General features: G+C 40.6%; 1 protein-coding gene across 1 annotated transcript in view; it reads left to right on the top strand.

Annotated features, from left to right (window-relative positions):
- Nucleotides 1-7,812: 7,812 nt before the first annotated feature.
- The window catches only part of LOC126413210 (mannan-binding lectin serine protease 2-like), a 165,086-nt gene continuing 152,950 nt past the window's right edge, over nucleotides 7,813-19,948 (top strand). The window contains exons 1-2 of the mRNA XM_050083107.1: nucleotides 7,813-7,860; nucleotides 8,333-8,454. The gene's annotated coding sequence lies outside the window, so the exon portion shown is untranslated. The remainder of the gene's footprint in view (nucleotides 7,861-8,332; nucleotides 8,455-19,948) is intronic.

The raw sequence follows: 19,948 nt of genomic DNA, 5'->3' as shown, positions 1-19,948 counted from the left end.
GAAATAATTATGATATGTAATCAAAAATTGTACAGTACTATAAGAAAATTACAAATTACACAAGGATATAAAACTAATTTAAGATACCTCAAAAATGTGTGTAAATACTAATTTTATGTGTATAATTGTAGGTATATTGTATTGTATATGATTTTGCTGACGAAATCCACACAATGTAAATTGTTACATGGATTAATAAAGAAATCAATCAATCAATCAATCAATAGGTTTTGGAAAAGTCAGTCCTGCAAAAATTTAGGCTTTTATGACTTATGGTGAGTGTTGCCAAAATGTTAGAGCAACGGTGCAGTCATATGCTAAAAAATATCCTTATCATACCAAACCCACATGATCTGTCTCTGCAAGTACTATAAAAGAAATTTGACAGACTGGTAATGTGAAGAATAAAATTTTCCACTGAAACGGAACAGCAACTGGTGAATGAAACATTTGAGCAACAGTTACAAGCAGTCTGCACATCAGAACAAGGCAGCTTACATGTGCAAGTGTGACCAGCTGAAGGTATATTCTGCAAATATTGCATTCCAAAACACTTCATCCTTTCTACATTTTGCTCCATTAATAGCATTGTGGCACTGATTACATTATCAGTTACAGTTCTCTGAATGAGGACTATGATGCATCATTCCTATGTAAGATTTTTTGCTGGATCATCATTAAAAAACTGTGGGTGAATTAATCTTTGCAATATAAAGTACTAGAAAGTTCTGGAAAGTTGAAAAAGCATGCAGGCTGAGAGAAATAGATAAACAGTGACCATGGTCTCTCAACAGGGGCATTGGCTTTTGAGGAATTGCATCATTTATTCCTGTGTTTATTACTGGGACTCTCAATTGCTATAAATATCTTCAGTTCGTAACAGATATACTGCCACAGTTCTTGGAAGACATCACAATGGAGATGTATAAATTGATGTGGTACCAACATGATGGATGTGTCACACATTTTGCTCAGATGATTACAGACTTCCTTAACAGAGCAATTGGGAATTATTGCATCAGTTGTTTTGGAAACACAAAATGGGAAAATGCCCCACATACTTACAAGACTTGAGGAGTGTAGGACGTCAAACGGGCTGACTTGGAGCAGGAGAGTCACCACAGGACATTTTAATTCCTACTGCCTATTCTTTTACAAATAAATTCATAAAACTTTGTCACCATGACCAGGAAGGATTGAGAACTCACACTCATTGCAGTGAAAGTTCAAAAACGTAGCAAAATACCTTTTTTTACATGTGAAATTTCATCATTTTTTCACTTATTACTGGCTGCATTTGTTGCTATAGGTACACTTTTCTTCCTAAGTAAGAGAGATTCTTCGATGAATTTTTCATAGCATACAAACAGTGGTTACAGGTGTATGAAACTCTAGAATTTTCCAAATCTATTAAAAAACTGTGGAAAAATTGAGATAATTAACTACAAAACTTGAGTTTTTTCTAAACATGAAGTTTAAAATGTAACAGTTCATTTATTTTTTCATAAATTAAATAACTTCTAGAGTTTCATACACCTGTAACTATGGTTTGTATGCTGTGCAAAAGTCATCAAAGAATCTCTCTTAGTTAGGAAGAAAAGTGTACCTATAGCAACAAATACAGCCAGTAGTAAGTGAAAAAATGATGAAAATTCACATTAAAAAAAAATGTGTTTTGTTACATTTTTGAGCTTCCACTGCTATGAGTATAAATCCTGAATCCTTCCTGATCATGCTGTTAAAGTTTTGTAAATTTATTTGTAAAAGTATACACAGTGGAAATTAAAATGTCCTGTGACCCTCTCCTGCTCCAAGTCGACCCATTTGACATACTACCCCCCTTAATACTGTTTTTCTTTTCTCTGTGGTAATATTTGAAACAAGAAGCCTACAAGGGGAATAGAGACTTCCAGAGGCAATAATGCCACAAAGTACAGTCCAGTGCTGTGACAAGCCCACATGATATTCATTGCGGAGTACTATCTGTCCAGAGTCACTTTGTAGCGAATCTCAGTGCACAGAGTCGACATTCTGAGACTTGATGTGGTGAACCGTACTTTCATTAAATTTTTGCTTACATTTGGTACAGTGTGGTAGACATAGCTACAATGTTTTTCATGACTGAGTCCTCAGATAAAAAATTTTCATTTTGCTTGCTCTGCCAGATTCAGATAAAATCCTAAGTTTTTATGATTGCCTCTATTGTAGTCAGGGTCTATGTCTGACAATCCTGCAAGGCTTACACTTTTTTGCCTTGAGGATGGCCTGTGCTGGGATGAACAACACCATGGAAATGGCAGAAAGTGAGATGATTGTCCTACACATCCATATATTATGTTTGCACTCTTTATCCTGCATGACTTGCAGTAATATCACTTGCATTAGGTGGTGAACTAGGAAAAGATTTCCTCTTTCTCTATCAAGTTACACTTCCATGCTTTGCTAAGTGCACATCCAGTGTCTCTATTAAAGTTGTTTTCACATAATATAATTTCAAGTGCTTACTCAGTCTCAGAGTCCCAATAGTTTGATGCATGAACAAGAACTCTCATTAGTTCAAACAAAACTTTGTGTTTATTATCAGGTCATTCTCAGCTACTGCTGATTTTGTGATCCTGTATTTAGGGTGATGTTGATGCTCACTGCTGTGATCAATAACAGTTCATGCAAATGGCCCACGTAAAGTGCTGCCACACTCCCAAGGAATATTGTAAATCCTTGGTACTCTCAGATTATTTTTAATGGGTCGCTATATTTCTTTAACTTTCCTGTGCAGCCAAATGACTGGTCTGATTCCTTGCCAGTTTTGGACCCTCCATGTCCAACTATCTGTTGCACAACAGAATGCAAGGCAAGTTATGTGTTAGTTCCCCTGGCTCAGTTGAAATCATCGTATCTTGGTTTCATCTACAGTGGTAACTTAGTATAATAGAATACATAACAAAATTGTTGACACCTATAGTTGGGCGCTGTATTCATCATGCTAAGAACTCACAAATGTTCATTCATGTCATAGAGAAGATGAGGATAGGCCGATGTGAAATTTTGTTGAGCCTTAGCATGTTCTTCCTTTTTACCAAAGTACTAGTAGAAGACATTAATGCTATTGGTTGCTCATTTTCCCCCTGAAATTTTAAAATTTATTGTTGTGCACCTTGACAACCACTCTTTTGTGTGTGATGGAAATATTATGAAATACCTGATGGAACAGGCATGCGTTTGCTACCATCACCAACAATGTCTAATTTTTTCATGGAGGCTTTTGAAGAATGAGTGTTGAACAGTGCTCCTTTCTGTTCATCCTACTTCTTTTGATATACTGACAATACATGTTTAATATGGCCGAATGGCAGTGAGGTACTGCAGTAGTTCATCGACCATGTGAATGGTATACATGATAAGATGAGATTTTCGGCGGAGTTGGAGAAGAATGGGAAGTTACCTATTTTAGATGTGTTGATCAGTTGAAAATTAGATGGATGACTCAGCCAGAAGAAAGCTGTGCTGAACACCAAAACACACAAAGCCAGGACTATTTCTGACAAAGACCACCTCAGCTCTGAGATTAACTATCTGATGATGGTGTTCAGAAGGAATGGATATTGTGCCCGTTATAATGAGTCAGTGATGTGGGATAAGCCAAGAAACAATGTCATTCAACTCTCCTAGGAGGACTAACACATAACATGGCTTGTATTCTGTGGTTCAAGAATAAGTAAGACACGCAGAGTCCTAAACAGGCCAGGAATCAGACCAGTCAACTGGCCATCCAAGAAAGTTCAAGTAATCTTGCAACCTGTTAAAAATCATCTTGACATGAGAGTAACAGGGATTTATAATATTCCTCATGAGTGTGACAGCACTTACGTGGGCCAGTCAGTATGGAATGTTGCTGATCACTGTGTTGAGTATCAACTTTACCTTAAATATCTGATTTTTGAAAAATCAGCTGTGGCTGGGTGCAGCTTCTTAAATAAACAAAAGGTTTTGTGTGAACCAATGAGAAGTCTTGCTCATGCATCAAATTATTAGTACTCTGTAACTGGGGAAGCAGTTGAAATTAGCCTGTGTAAAAACAACTTTAATAGAGACCCTAACTATGTCCTTATCAATGTGTAGAAACATGCACTTCAAAAAGAAGGAGCACAAAAGAAGACTACTCATAGTTCACCAACTGATGCAAGTGATATTACTGCAAGCAATGCTGGATAGAGAGCGCTGACATAATCTATGGACATAGTTGGTGACACCTCATCATGACATAATCCACTCAGTCAGATGCCATCTTCTGGGCACGGAAGTGGAAGCCCTGTGTGTTTCAGACAACCCAGACATAGCTCATGATGACAGTGATGGAGGCAATCATCAAAAGCTTGGGACAGGGCAAGTAAACAGACCTTTTTAACCTAATAGAGTAGACATTTATTGGGCCTCTTTTTCTGATGGTAAACACTGGTTGGCAGTGCTGCTCCCTTGCTACTATTTGAACAAGTTCCACACATATTATGATAGCAAAGCCTTTTTTTTAAGGTTCCTTCCAAATGTCACAGAAAAAAGTATATAGATAGACTTTTTTTAAAAAGAAAGAAAGAAAGAGTTGGTGTCATTATTTAGAAGCTAAAAATGTTAAAAAATTAATTGTGTAAGTCATAAATATTTGCTGCATGTCCCACTTTATTAAAATATCACACCTGAACATTCACTACCTGACGGATAAAGCCCCCCAGTAAACATTTTCTCACTGGTCACTTTGGCCGAGCGGTTCTAGGCACTTCAGTCTGGAACCGCACAACTGCTATGGTCACAGGTTCGAATCCTGCCTCGGGCAGGGATGTGTGTGATGTCCTTAGGTTAGTTAGGTTTAAGCAGTTCTAAGTTCTGGGGGACTGATGACCTCAGATGTTAAGTTACATAGTGCCCAGAGCCATTTTTGAAACATTGCCCAATGTGAATGTTACTTTGCACATGTACACACCATTGGTAGGTATGTAAATGATTAGAGTTGCAGTGCTTTGTGACAGGGAAAATGACTACAATAGATTGGTGTTGTTCATGTTTAGTGTTGTTACCAGGACAGATAGGGTATATAAAAGATGTGAATAGCATTAGAAGTTGACTGATCCCTGTAAAGGATACAGATATGCAGTGTACCTGTGTCAGACAGCATTATCAGCAGATGATAATTTGTTAAGTGCTTCATTGTGTGTCTCCATTTCCCTGTATGGTTGAATCATGTGTTATACAATTTTAGAGCATTTGGATATGCAACAGACATAACTATGCTTGGCTCTGAGCACTAAGGGACTTAACATCTGAGGTCATCAGTCCCCTTAAACCTAACTAACCTACGGACATCACACACATCCATGCCCGAGGCAAGATTCGAACCTGCGACCGTAGCGGTCGCGCGATTCCAGACTGAAGCACCTAGAACCGCTTGGCCACACTGGCTGGCCACATAACTATGGAGGCAGTGTGAGTGAGTCAATGCTCTATCTGAAAATTTCACTCTAGATATATCATTTAATTTCTTCGACTAAAGTTCATCTTTCATACTTCCTGACCATTCATGCAATCTCCTCCACCATTCCCCACTGCCACCCTGCACGTTTTCTTGTAGTCAGTTGTTTGCAATACTTTTTCATTGATTTATCAAACAGTGGAAGATCCAGGATGAAATATAACAATATTATGAAGAGGATAATTGCTACTCACCATATAGCAGAGATGCTGAGGTGCAGATAGGCACAACAAAAAGGCACGCGCGCACGCGTGCACACCACACACACACACACACACACACCCACCCACACACACACACACACACACACACACACACACACACACAAATGCAACTCACATACAAATGACCACTGTCTCTGGCAGCTGAAGCCAGACTACGCGCAGTAGCACATGATGGGAGAGGAAACCGGGTGGGGTTAAGGAGGAGACAGCAGTGGGGAGGGGGAGGAATAGCAGGGTAGAGGTGGGGAACAGTAAAGTGCTGTCAGTGGGAGCATGCAGGGATGAGGCAGAGAGTCGATAGGGCAGTTAGGTGCTGCTGGGAGGTTAGATGGTGGGTGGGGGTGAGAGGGAGGGTAGCAGAAACGGAGAGAAGTAAAAAGACTGGGTGTGTTGGTGGAATAGAGGACTGTGTAATGCTGTGTAACGAAGAGGCTCAATGAGTAACAACAATGACTAACAAAGATTGATGCCAGGAGGGTTATGGGAATGTAGGATATATTGGAGGGAGAATTCCCACCTGCAAAATTCAGAAAAGTGAAAAAATACATAAGTTGTAGATAAAATCTACATTATATATGTATATATTTGCATTTTTTTCCAACACCATGGATCCTTGCTGTTTCCATCTGCGTCAATACAGAAAAGTTTCTTATCCCTAGTCAGAACTCAGTCCCATATACTGTTCCTTTGCTCATGGAATCCCCCCAGATTGTCTTACCATCAAATTATCCATCTCTGGCTGCCACCATTCCTTTCACAATGACCTCCATCTGTTCAGATTCTGCCAATCCTTAGTCCTCACTAACAGAGACCTGCAAAACCATGTTAATCAAACCTGAACCTCCTCACAATAGCTTTTCTCCATCTATAAAATTCTCCTGCTATGCAATCCAAAAAAAGTGGATCCCATATCACATATTGAAACTCTTGCCCTCCAGGAACTAGAGCAACATGCACATCACCACCTCAAAAAACTCTCCACCCTCCTCACTTCCTACTGTCACCTTGAGCTGCCACTGTCCTCCACCCCTACAACAAACTCCAATTCTCCCCCACTTCCTCTCATGGCTGACAAACCCTGTCTCACAGACCTACTACATTTACCTGATCCTAAAAAATACCCTCCCACCACCATACACAGTCATGTGATCTACAACCTAAGCTGCTACCACTGTGCTGCATTTTAATTGGGCATGGCAACCAATAACCTGTCTGCCGCATGAATGGCCACTGACAAACTGCAGCCAAGAAAGAATTGGACCACCCTGTTTCTGAGCATGCTGCCAACAACATTCTCCATTTCAATGACTGCTTCACAGCCAGTGTGATCTGGATCCTTCCCACCTACATCAGCTTTTCTGAATTGTGCAGGTGGGATCTCTCCCTGCAATATATCCTATGTTCCTGTAACTTTCCTGGCCTCAACCTTCATTAGTCATCATCCTTACGCATCTTGCCTCTTCCCCGTTCCCATTCAAGCACTACACAGCCTTCTGTTCCACCAATGCATCCACAGTCTTTGAACTTATCTTCTTTTCCTCTACCACCCCCCCCCCCCCCCCACTGCCTCTCACCCACCAATCACCTGTTCGCCATCTAACCTCCCGAATGCCCTGTCCTCGCTCTGACTTGTCCCTGTACACTCCCACAAACAGGTACTTTACTGTCCCCCACTTGCACTGATTTATGAAATATTTACTTTTTGATGACATGAATTAGTGTTTTCTCTCTTATAGAAGAAACTATTCAGAATTTTAAAAAAATTGTACAAAATTGCCTTCACTATACAAGATAATATTAGTTTTTATATAAAAATAATTAGAATAATTTCATGTTTTTGAATATCTATTCATATGCGTAATTAGTTTGTGGAGATGTTCTTTAGAATAAAATTATATCGACAGTCATATACAATTTCTTGCCTTTCTTCATTTGTATAATTTCTGTGTTTAGCATGTGGAAAGGTCCGACCTCAACACATCCCTCTACTAGCTGGTGATGAAGTTGTACAACACAGAGAATTTCCATGGCATGTGGCAATATATAGAAATGTGGAAAATATTTACAAATACATTTGTGGTGGTTCTTTGATTTCTCTTAAATATGTACTATCATGTAAGTATCTGTCTTTCTAATATTTTCTTATTTTTAGTATGAAATATTTGTCTCACTGTACTTCTGAGACACTTTTCTTCCCATTCACTCTAGTTCTCTTCCAAGATTTGTTGTAATTTCACCTTCCCTCCAGGATAAGTGTATCTTATCTATATATTTTAATTTAGTGTTTACCTTTTGTGTTCTATTTTATTGTTTATTACCCATTGCCTTCTTCACCCTGCCTGCCTTTTTATGTACTGTTTTCCTTCTTTCTGTGCTGCCCCCCCCCCCCCCCCCCCCTGCCCACAGAAAAAAAATCCCTTTACCCTGCATCACACTTTCTTGCTGCCACAACCCTTGCTGCAGCTTTGGCTATTTAAATCTTTAGCATTGTTTTGATAATGTTTTTAATTAAAAATAATGCTTATTGTTGATATGCTGACATTATCACTTAAATTAGTGAAGTAAACTGTATTTTTATTTTCTTTAGCTGCTATTTGCTTCTGGAACAATGCAAGGGGTGAGAAATATTCTGAGGAACTTTTCAGAGTAGCAGCAGGAAAATTTCACAGTAGCTACACCACTAAAGATCCTGGCCAACAAGAACGAGCAGTAAGTAAATGATGAAAAGGTTCACTGACATGCTCATGTAGGGTGTTAGAAAACCTTATTATGTACAGTGTTAGAAAACCTTATTTGTCAGTCTTTTCATTTTTGGTAAACTGAGTCATAAAAGCTGAAGAAATTGTGGCACATGAAAACATTTATTAAATTCCTTATTGGAAATGAGAATAATAGTCTGCTGTTGTCTGTCGTAGACTGAAAATCATATTAATTTAGCCTTCAGGTTCATGAGCATATTTGTTTACTGTGGAATGTGAGAAGAATGTATCCTAAACCATCACCAGGTATTGTACTGTGGCCACTACAGCTCTAAAACATTTTACAGTGCATAACTTCTGTCATCTTGTCTCACTATCTTTAATAACTGAATCGTAATTTTTAATTTTCCTATTGCACTCGCCATTTCTTTTTCTGGCTGGATTTCACATTTCTGCTACTGTGAATAGTAATTGAGTTAAACTGGCATATTTTGTGAGCCTTAAGATGCTGTTTTTATCTGCTTTTAATTATATTTCGAGTGAAAGGAATTTTCTAGAACTGTTTTCTGTACTGAATAATTGCCAAGCATTTTAGACATGGGACTGAATTTATGTAATGTTCCCTGTAAGTCTTAAAACTAGTTATTCATCAACAGCTGTAACATTTGGCTGAACTTAGTGAGACTGTCACTTAAAAACACACACAACATGTACAATCCACATGTCTGAAGGTAGTCATGTTTTTGAAGTAATTCCTAAACTAAATCTATAATCAACTACCAAATGGAAGCTTAGGCTTTGGCAGAAATGCTTGAATTTAAGTAAGAAAATTTGTAATTCCTGTGCTGATACTAGACCCACTCATCATGCTGTTGGAGAGTTCACCATAAGGACACTTCAGAGTGATGATGTGTGTCAATGAGACAGAAGAAACATTTTTATCAATTTTATAAGAAATTCTAAACTAACAACACTTTTTAAGAAGCAGTAAATAAGCATCACATTCAAGATATCTTTCACATAGAAGAATCACACAAACATCCTGTCATCTGACCATCAGACAGACTCCCATATGGACGACACAATAATAAGCATACCTGGCATAGAGAAACAACTGAAAGGATTTGAAAGCAAATAAATCACCAAATCCAGATGGAATCCCAGTTCAATTTCACAAAGAGTACTCTGTGGCACTGGCTCCTTACCTATCTCACATTTATCATGAGCCTCTTGGTCAACTCACAGTCCCATGTGACTAGAAAAAAGTGTAGGTGCCTCCAATATGTAAGAAGGGTAAAAGAATGGACCCGAAAAATTACAGGCCAATATCCCTGTTTGCTGCAGAATCCTTGAGCATATTCTGTTTGAATATAATAAACTTTTTTGACTCTGAGAAGCTTATTTGCATGAATCAGCATGGTTTTAGAAAGCATCACTCATGTGAAACTCAGCTTGTCCTTTTCTCATGTGATATACTGTGAACTGTGGACGAAGGGCAACAGGTAGATTCCATTTTTCTAGATATCTGGAAAGGATTTCACATGGTTCCCTATTGCAGGCTGTTAATGAAGGTAGGAGCATATGGAATAAGTTCACAGATATGTGAATGTCTTGAAGTCTTCTTAAATAATAGAACCCAGTATGTTGTCTTTGATGGTGAGTTTCATCGAGACAGTAGTATCGTCAAGAGTGCCCCAGAGAAGTCTGATAGAACCACAGTTGTTCTCTGTGTACATAAGATTTTTCAGACTGGGTGGGCAACAATCTACATTGATCACAGAGTGTATCGTAAGGAGCCAAAGTTGAGTGACTGTAGGAAGATACAAAATGACTTAGACAAAATTTCCAGGAGGTGTGATGTTTGGCAGCTAGGCCTGAATGTGGAAAAATGTAAATTGATGCAGTTGAGTAAGAAGATCAATGTTCAGATACAGTATTATTAGCGTTGTGCTTGATACAGTCAAGTCTTTAAAATATCGTGGCATAATGGCTGCAAAGTGATATGAGGCGGAACGAGCATGTGAGGACTATGGTAAGGAAGGTGAATGGTTGACTTCGGTTTATTGGGACAATTTCAGGAAAGGTGGCCCACTTGTAAAGGAGATCGTATATAGGATGCTAGTGTGATCTTTTCTTGAGTACTATTCAAGTGGTCGGGATCTGTAGCAGGTCAGATTGAAGGAAGATTTTGAAGCAATTCAGAGGCAGACTTCTAGATTTGTTGCTGGTAGCTTTGAACAACACGTAAGTGTTACGAAGATGCTTCAGGAACTCAAATGGTTATCACTGGAGTGAATGTGATGTTCTTTTTCAGAAACACCATTGAGAAAATTTAGAGAACTGTTATTTGAAGCTAAATGCTGAATGGTTCTATTTGGGCCAACATACATTGCACTTAAAGAGGCAAAGATAAGATATGAGAAATTAGCGCTCATACGGATGCATGTAGCCAGTTGTTTTTCCCTCACTCTATTTTTGATTGGAGCAGGAAAGGAAATGACAAGTAGTGGTACAGGGACCTTATGCCATGCACAGTAGGGTGGCTTGCAGATTGTCGATGTAGATGTAGATGTAGATCTGCAACTCAACATGTCTTCTTTGTGGTAAGTAGCAATCTGTCTTTTCCTACATTGCTGATGTTACAATTGTGTTCTGTGACCCACCATACAAATTGTGATGGGGATACAGAATGTTGTCCACTAAGATCATTTTATCTCCTTTCTATGCTGTTTGTGTATGATATGTAAGTAGGAAGATTATTGACTTCCATCTGAGTTAGCCAGATTTCTCTAATTTTACCACTATGGGCAGTAAAAGAACCTGATTTTTCTGCACCCTAACTCTTACCCTATCCAAGCATGAGCTCCATCTGTAAACAGGACATTAAGACTCAACCTCCCTTTCAGACACACAGTTTATATTGAAGGAAGAAATAATGCATTTCATGTAATGTCTTCCACTGCATTTTTTGTGAGCTTCTGTGAAGTTTTTTTGCTCCTGAATTGTGGCTTCTCAGGATTTTTTAAATAATTTTTTTCATTAAACCATAGCCTGCCACATGACTTCCTCAATATAAAACTTATGCGCTTTAGTTATTCCACCTCAAAAAGCTCCAAACAAGTCTTAGAAATTTTATGCGTGTTGATATGCTGATTGTATATTCAAATAAAATGGGATCTTTCATTTTATTTTTATTTAACTATATCTGTATTCAGAATATGTTACCAGTATTTGAGTCAGATGCTGATTGTATACAAGTACATTTGCATCCTCTAATAGTTTCCTAATTATGTCACTTCCATGTTCAGCTTCGTAGAGTCTATCTCTTAGGCTATTTTTACATGTGAACAGTAGCAGTCATGTCACACAACATTGATGTATGCCTGGCATTGCTGTCACTTCTGATGATGCCTTGTCATTAAAAGTGATGCAACGAGTTCTTTGCTAAGAAGTCTTCATTTCACTTAACTTCTATACACAATCGTACATACTAGACTACCATATTTACTTGAATCTAAGCCGCACTTTTTTTCCGGTTTTTGTAATCCAAAAAACTGCCTGTGGCTTAGAATCGAGTGCAAAGCAAGCAGGAGATCTGAAAAATGTTGGTGGGTGCCGCCACAACTAACTTCTGCCGTGGAATATATGTAGCGCTACACAGGCATGCTTTGTAGGCACAAAGATAAATACTGGCACCAAAATCTCTGCATCAGTAAATAAATTAAAAAAAAAAAGTGGAAGACGAGCCTTTTTTCTTCGGCCAGAGTTTCGACAACTGTGTTTTGGTACATTATCGAATGAAGTAAATACAAATTCTGTATTGTTGATCTTTGAATGTAGCAGCATTTCAATGTACTACAAAAATCCGACTGGCAAGACTGTTTGGGATGTTTGTCAATATGGCCAACTCTACGTTCTGAATTTTTTCCTACCTGTGAGAAGAGATGGTTGCTAATAGGAGCTTTTATGAATTATGAATCACATGTAGTATTCTCTTCGCCATAAGATTAATACGAATATAAACATTTTGCCATGTATTGTTTCATGTGTGCTACTATCTCATTTAAATCCTGTCTGCCTAATAAACTACGAAACTAGAGTGAGACAACAACAAACGCGGAAGAATATACATATCATGTCATGTTTATATTCGTATTATTCTTATGCCTGATAGTGATACAGTCAGAAATGAAGCACGGCAACTGACTAGATTTTTAAATCTAAGATGACTCTAATTTCTGTGCAGAATGTAATGAACTAAAGAGGTGCCTGCAAAGATTTTCAAACGGAGAAAAATTTTCACTAAAATTTCGTTCAGAACATCATCTACCATACGCAGTCTATTATTTGGTTCTTGTTGATCATTATCAAAGAAAGAAGTAGTGTAAGTAACAACAAATGTTTCGCTAATGAGACGACTCCTCTCTATTTTTTATTTGTAAGCGGCGGTAGCGCGCACAAAAGCAAGCCACTCCGCGAGTGGCGACAGGCCGTAAACACGCGCTATCAGAATGCGACAAACAATGCATGACACAGTACAGTAATGCATTTTCAGCTTAGAGTGACGTAAACACCTATAACAAAGAGAACGGCACTTATCAGATCAAAGAAAAATAAGCAATAAATTCAAACCAGACGAAGCACGTGAAAAGGAAGGATATCCATATAAATACGGACGGAGCACGTGACGTGTAGCAATGGCTACCTGGTAAACCATAACTGCTAAGCTTACGACTCGAACCAAACTACTGCAGGTGTATCGTCATTCATTCGACCTAAATTGTGTCTCATATTACAACTAGGCGAACTTTGTTTTGATTTGGACATGTGACTTAAAACTTTTCTCTCCCCTTGAATTTCGAGTCTCAAATTTCAGGTGCGGCTTAGATTCGGGAAAAATTTTTTTCCTTGATTTCGAGTCTCATTTTTCAGGTGCGGCTTAGTTTCGAGTGCGGCTTAGATTCGAGTAAATACGGTATGTTACTTAGTAACTCATCAAATGAAGAAACCCAGAGAGATGCTAACACTATAAACGTATCTGCACTCTGACTGTTGGAACTGAAGGCTACTATTGACTAGTCAATAAAATAAATTTTGTAACTCTTGTGGGCATATGTGCATGCAAGAGAGAGAGAGAGAGAGAGAGAGAGAGAGAGACTTACTAAAGCAAAAAGTAATAAGAAAAGTTACTTAACTAATGTCAGACAGAAACGGACAATGCAAAATCCAGGATGGAATGTAACAACATTGTGAAAAGGATAGTTAATACCCACCATTCAGCTGAGTCACAGATAGCCACAACAGAAAGACTCTCAGAAAGTGAACACTTTTGACCAAGAAGGCTTACATCAGTAATAGACAAAACACACACACACAGCATGGAGAGAGGGTAGAGCAGCTTTGTGGAATCAGGAGGTTAGACAATAGGTGAGTGGGAGGGGTGGGGTTTTGGGAAATCAGGAAAGGAGAAAAGTAAAAAAAAACTGTGGGTGTGTTGGCAGAATAGAGGGCTGTGTAGTACTGGACTGGGAACAGGTAAGGGGCTAGATGGGTAAGGACAATGACTAATGAAGGTAGAGGCAAGGGGGGTTATGGGAATGTATGATATATTGTAGGGAGAGTTACCACCTGTGCAATTCAGAAAAGCTGTTGTTGGTGGGAAGGACTGAGCTGGCACAGGCAGTGAAGCAGCCATCGAAATGAAGAATTTTATATTGGGTGGATGCTCAGCAATGGGGTGGTCCAGCTGTTTCATGGCCACAGTTAGTCGGTGGCCATTCATGCAGAAAGACAACTTGTTGGTTGTAATGCCCACATAGAATGTGGCACAGTGGTTGCAACTTAGTTTGCAGATCTCATGACTGTTTCACAGGTAGCCCTCCCTTTGATGGAATAGGTAACACTTGTTACTGGACTGGAGTAAGTTGTGGTGGGAAGATGTATGGGAGGGGTCTTTCATCGAAGTTGTATGGGAGAGGTTTTGCATCTGGGTCTATTAGAACAATATGAACTGTGAGGCAAGGTTTGGGAGCAAGGATTGTGTAGGGATGGACAAGGTTATTGTGTAGGTTCAGTGGGTGATGGAATACCACTGTGGGAGGGGTGGGAAGGATAGTGGGTAGGACATTTGTCATTTCAGGGCACAATGAGAGGTAGTTGAAACCCTGGCATAAAATTTGATTCAGTTCTCCAGTCCTGGGTGGTGCTGAGTCATGAGGAGAATGCGCCTCTGTGGCTGGATGGTGGCATTTTGGGAGGTGGTGAGTGACTGGAGGAGATAAAGCATGACAGATCTGTTTTTGTAAAAGGTGGTGTGGGTAATTATGGTTTATGAAGCACTCAGACTCTCAGATCTGTTTTTGTAGAAGGTTAGGAGAGTAATTATGGCACACAAAGGCCTCAATGAGACCCTCAGTATATTTCTAGAGAGACCGCTCATCATTGCAGATGCAATGGCCACAGGTGGCGAGGCAGTGAGGAAGGGACTTTTTGATATAGAATGGGTGGCAGTTTTTGGAGTGGATGCATTTATGGTGGCCAGAGGCATTGATGTAGCCATCTATGAGGTGGGGTCCAATGTCGAGGAAGATGGCTTGTTGGGTGGAGTTGGACCAGGTGAAGCAGATGGGAGGGATGGTGTGGAGGTTCTGGAGGAATGTGTATAGTGGGTCCTTATCCTCAATCCAGATCATGAAGATGTCAACATGAGGTTCTGGAGGAAAGTGGATAGGGTGTCCTTGTCCTCAATCCAGATCACAAATATATCAACAGTGAATCTGAACCAGGTAAGGGGTTTAGGATTCTGGGTGTTTAGGAAGGATTCCTGTAGATATCCTATGAACAGGTTCGCATAGGATACCATGCAGGGGCTCACAGCTGTACTCCGGAGTTCTCTGCAGTTAATTCCTTCAAAGGAGAAGTAATTGTGGGTGAGGATATTGTTGGTCATGGTAAATAGGAAGGAAGTTGTATGTTTGTAATCTTTTGGGCATTGGAAAAGGTAGTGTTTAGTGATGATAAGGTCAAGGGCATTGGGAGTGTTAGTGTAAAGGGAGGTGGTCTCAGTAGTGACGTGCAGGTGGACATTTGGTGGAGGAAATGGTTGGTATCTTTTATACAGGAGGATAGATTCCAGGTAATAGGTTGATGGCGTTGGTGTGCAAGAGCAGAGATTCTCTCAGTCGGTGGAACAGTAACCGGCCAAAATGTGCCATTCTGCGTGGTTGGGTTTATGGACTTTAGGAAGTGTGTAGAAGGCAGAAGTGTTGGGGAGCGCTAGGGGCGAGTAGAGAGCTCAACTTTGGGGAGAGGTTCTGTGATGGGCATAAGGATTTGAGTAGTAACTGGAAATCCTGCTGGATTTCTGGAATTGTGTCACTGTGCCAAGGTTTGTAGGTGGAAGTATGTGACAGCTGGTGGAGTCCTACCAGGTAATCCTTGCAGTTCAAAACAATGGTGCTGGAGCCTGTATCCACCAGTAGCATTGGATCAGGATCAGTTTTTAGATGGAGGACTGCAGTTCTTTCCGTCAATGTAAGGTTACTTTACATGTTGAGGGATTTGGGGAATGATCATGAGGCAAGGTTCAAGGTTAAGAAATTCAGGAAATTTAACAGAGGGTGATTTGGGGGCAGAGGGGATGGATCATGTTTGGATGAAGGAGTGAAATGAGTCAGTCACGGTTCAACATTGGTCTTTGGTTGAGTCTGCTTGGTAGGGCTAGTGGTGAAAAAGTATTTTCCACTGTAGGGACTGGGAGGAGGAGGGAAGGTCTTTAACAAGTCCTGTATGATTGAATTTGGGAATCGGGCAAAAGGTGAGGCCTTTGGAAAGGGCTGATATTTTGGAAGAAAGATTAATTACTGTGTTTCTGGTCTTTTTAGGTTCTGGATTCTGCAAGGTGGTGGGAGGAAGTTTTTGATGGTAGGAAAAATGTAGTAGGTCAGCAAGATGGATTTTGTCAGCTGTGAGGGAACGTGGGGCTGGTTTGAAGGTTATTGTAGAGGTGGTGGACATTGGTGGTCCAAGGTGGGAGTAGGAAGTGAGCTTGATGGATAGTTTTTTGAGGTGGCATTGTGCATGTTGCTCCAGTTCCTGGACAGCAAAAGTTTCAAAGTGTGATATGGGATTCAGGAATTTGGGGTTGCATAGCAGGGTAATTTTACAGATGGAGAGGAGATGTTGCAAGGAGGTTTGGGCCTGATGGATATGGTTCTGCAGGACTGTGTTGATGAGGGCTGCGGAGTGGTGGAATCTGAACTGATAGAGGTCATTGTTGAAGGAAGGGTGGCAGCTGTAGATGGATAATATGATGGTGATGCAATTGGTAGCTTCCATGAGCCAAGCAACAACGCAGGGACAGTATGTATGGCTGGTTATGGCTATGGGTAAGGACGTTTTTCTGTATTGACACAGATGGAAGGAGCTAGTATCCATGGTAGAGTGTAAAAACGTGTAAAAGTATGCAAATAATGTAGAAATATGTCCGTAAAAAAAGGAAAAATTACACCCAGACATATGGTAAACATCACAAAATAGATTAAACAATTGAAGTAAGGGAAAATAAGAGGAAACCTGAGGGAGTAGGCCGATTTTGAAAGGTGAAAACCAACTGAAATTGCAGTGAAGACACAATGAGATCGAAGAAGAAATGGATAAAACAATTTTAATGTGGGTTGCAGATCTGCAGGTGAATAAGCGTGAAGAAGGGGTATGGCAGATGTTACTAGATGAGGTGAAGTAAGCAGTTGTGACCTGGAATAGAGAGGAGAGGGAATGGGGGAGGGGAGAGGGTTGGGAGCAGGTGGTAGGATGAGATAAAAGTTGTGTAGCACAGGAAGGTATGGGAAATAACACGCAAAAGTAAATGAGGTTGATGCAGGAAGGGCAATAAGTTTGAAATTACAGGATTAATTATGTTGGTGGGTGTGTGGGACATGAGATACTGCACCAGCATTCTTTATGGTATTGTAGCCATCTATTACATGCAGAAAAGATGGTTGATACAGTGTAGCCCATAAGTAGTGTGTGCTGTGTACTTTGCAAGGCAACAAGAGAGACACAGGAATGAAGAGAAAGGAGAAGAACAGGCAGTGAGCATAGTAATGTATTAGAAAATAGTGACAAAGGAAAACAGCACTGAGTTACGGAATGCAAGAAAAACCATCAGGCACAATTCAAAAATGGAAGAACCAGGATAGAATGTAACTATATTATAAAAAGGACAGTTGCTACACACTAAGTAGTGGAGATGCTGAGTCACAGATGGATGCCACAAAAAGAATGGAAGAAAGTGAGCTTTTAGCCAACAAGGCCTTTGTCAAAAATAGATAAGACAAACACTCACACTTACACAAATGCAACTCACACACCTGAGTACAGTCCCTGGCTGCTGAGGCCAGACTGTGAGCAGGAGTTCATGGTGGGAGAAGCAACTGCATGTTGGGTGTAAGGACGAGGCTGGGGTGGCGAGTCAGAGAGATAGCAGGGCCGGGGGACAGTAAAGTGCTGCATGTGGGAGTGTACAGGGATGAGGCAGAGAGAAAATAAGACAGCTAGGTGCAGTCAGGAGGTTAGATGGTGGGCAAGGGAGAAGCAGCGTGGAAAGGGGGGGGGGGGGTAGATATAGATATATTGCAGAGATAGTTTGCACCCATGCCGTTCAGAAAAGCTGGTGTTGGTGGGAAGGTTCTAGATGGCACAATCTGTAAAGCAGTCACTGAAATGAAGAATGTTGTGTTGGTTGGAGTGCTCAGTTACTGGGTGGTCCAGCTATTTCTTGGTCACAGTTTGTCAGTAGCCATTCATGTGGACAGGCAGCTTGTTGGTTGTCTTGTCTACATAGAACACATCACTGTGGTTGCAGCTTAGCTTGCTGATCACATGACTGGTTTCACAGACAACTCTGCCTTTGATGTGAAAGCTGACACTTGTGACTGTACTTGAGTAGTTGGTGGTAGGAAGATGTATGGGACAGGTCTTGCATCTTGGTCTATTAATGGACTATGAGCCATGTGGCAAGGGGTTGTGAGCAGGGGCTGTTTAGGGATGGATGGGGATAATGTGTAGATTTAGTGGGTGTTGGAATACAACTGTTGGATAGGTGGGAAGGATAGTGGGTAGGACATTCTTAATTTCAGGGCACAACGAGAGGCAGTGATAACACTGACAGAGAATGTGATTTGGTTGCTCCTGTCTGGGTGGTACTGACTCATGGGGGCAATACTCTTCCGTGGCTAGATGGTGGGACTTTGGGTGACTGGAGAGATAAGGCACAGAAGATCTGTTTTAGTACAAGATTTTTATGTTAATTACAGTCTGTGCAGGTCCTCAGTATATTTTGAGAAGAAGTGCTGGTCACTGCAGATGCAATGGCCACAGGTGGCTAGGCTGTATGGAAGGGACATTTGGTATGGAATGGGTAGCAGCTAAGGAAGTGGAGATATTGCTGGTGGTTGGTAGGTTTGATATGGACAGGGGTATTGATGTAGCCCTCTATGAGGTAGGAGTCAATATCAAGGAAAGTGGTTTGTTGGGTGGAGTAGGACCAGGTGAAGCAAATGACAGAGAAGGTGTTGAGGTTCTGGAGGAATGTGGATAGGGTGTCCTCAACCTTAATCCAGATCATGAAAATATCATCAAGGATTCTGAACTAGGTTCGAGGTTTGGGATTCTAGGTGCTTAGGAAGGATTCCTCTAGATTGCCCATGAAATGGTTGGCTAAGATGGTGCCATGCTGGGGCCCATAGCTGTATCCTGGATTTGCTTGTAGGTAATGCTTTCACAGGAGAAGTAATTGTGGGTGAGGACACAGTTGGTCATGGTGACTAGAAGGGAAGTTGTAGATATGTAATCCTCGATGTTCAGGTGCGCTAATGCCATGGACATTAGGAATGTTAGTGCAAAGGAAGGTGGTATCAAATAGTGATTAGCAGGGCACCATATGGTAAAGTAACAGGAACTGTGGAGTATCAACCGAGGAAGTGGTTATGAGAGGGAAGGATGCAGGCAGTAGGCTGAAGGTGTTGGTCTACAAGAGTATAGATTCTCTCAGTGGGGTCACGGTTACCAGCCACAATGAGGTGTTCTGAGTGATTGGGTTTATGGACTTTGGGAAGCACATAGAAGGTAGGAGTGCAGGGAGTGATAGGGGTGAGGAGAGACAGATGGACTCCAGCGACAGGCTCTGAGATGGGCCTAAGAATTTGAAGAGATTCTGGAGATCCTGCTGGATTACTGGAAAGGGATCACTGTGGCATGGTTTGTTGGTGGATGAATCTGACAGCTGGTGGAGTCCTTGTGGTTCAAAATAATTGTGGTGGAGCCATTGTCAACAGGTAGGACCATTAGGCCAGGGTAAGTTTTTAGGTGGTGGATTGTAGTTCTTTCTGCAGATGTAAGGTTAGTTTGCATTTTGTGGGATTTGGGGAATGATGCTGAGGCAAGGTTTGTGGTTAAGAAATTCTGGAAGGTCAAGCACGGTTGATTTGGAGTCAGTGCGGGTG

This window comes from Schistocerca serialis, chromosome 7 (assembly GCF_023864345.2).
Source record: "Schistocerca serialis cubense isolate TAMUIC-IGC-003099 chromosome 7, iqSchSeri2.2, whole genome shotgun sequence".
In the NCBI taxonomy this organism is placed as follows: Eukaryota; Metazoa; Arthropoda; class Insecta; order Orthoptera; family Acrididae; genus Schistocerca; species Schistocerca serialis.
Note: the sequence above shows the minus strand (reverse complement) of the source record. Positions and strands in the feature narration are given on the sequence as shown.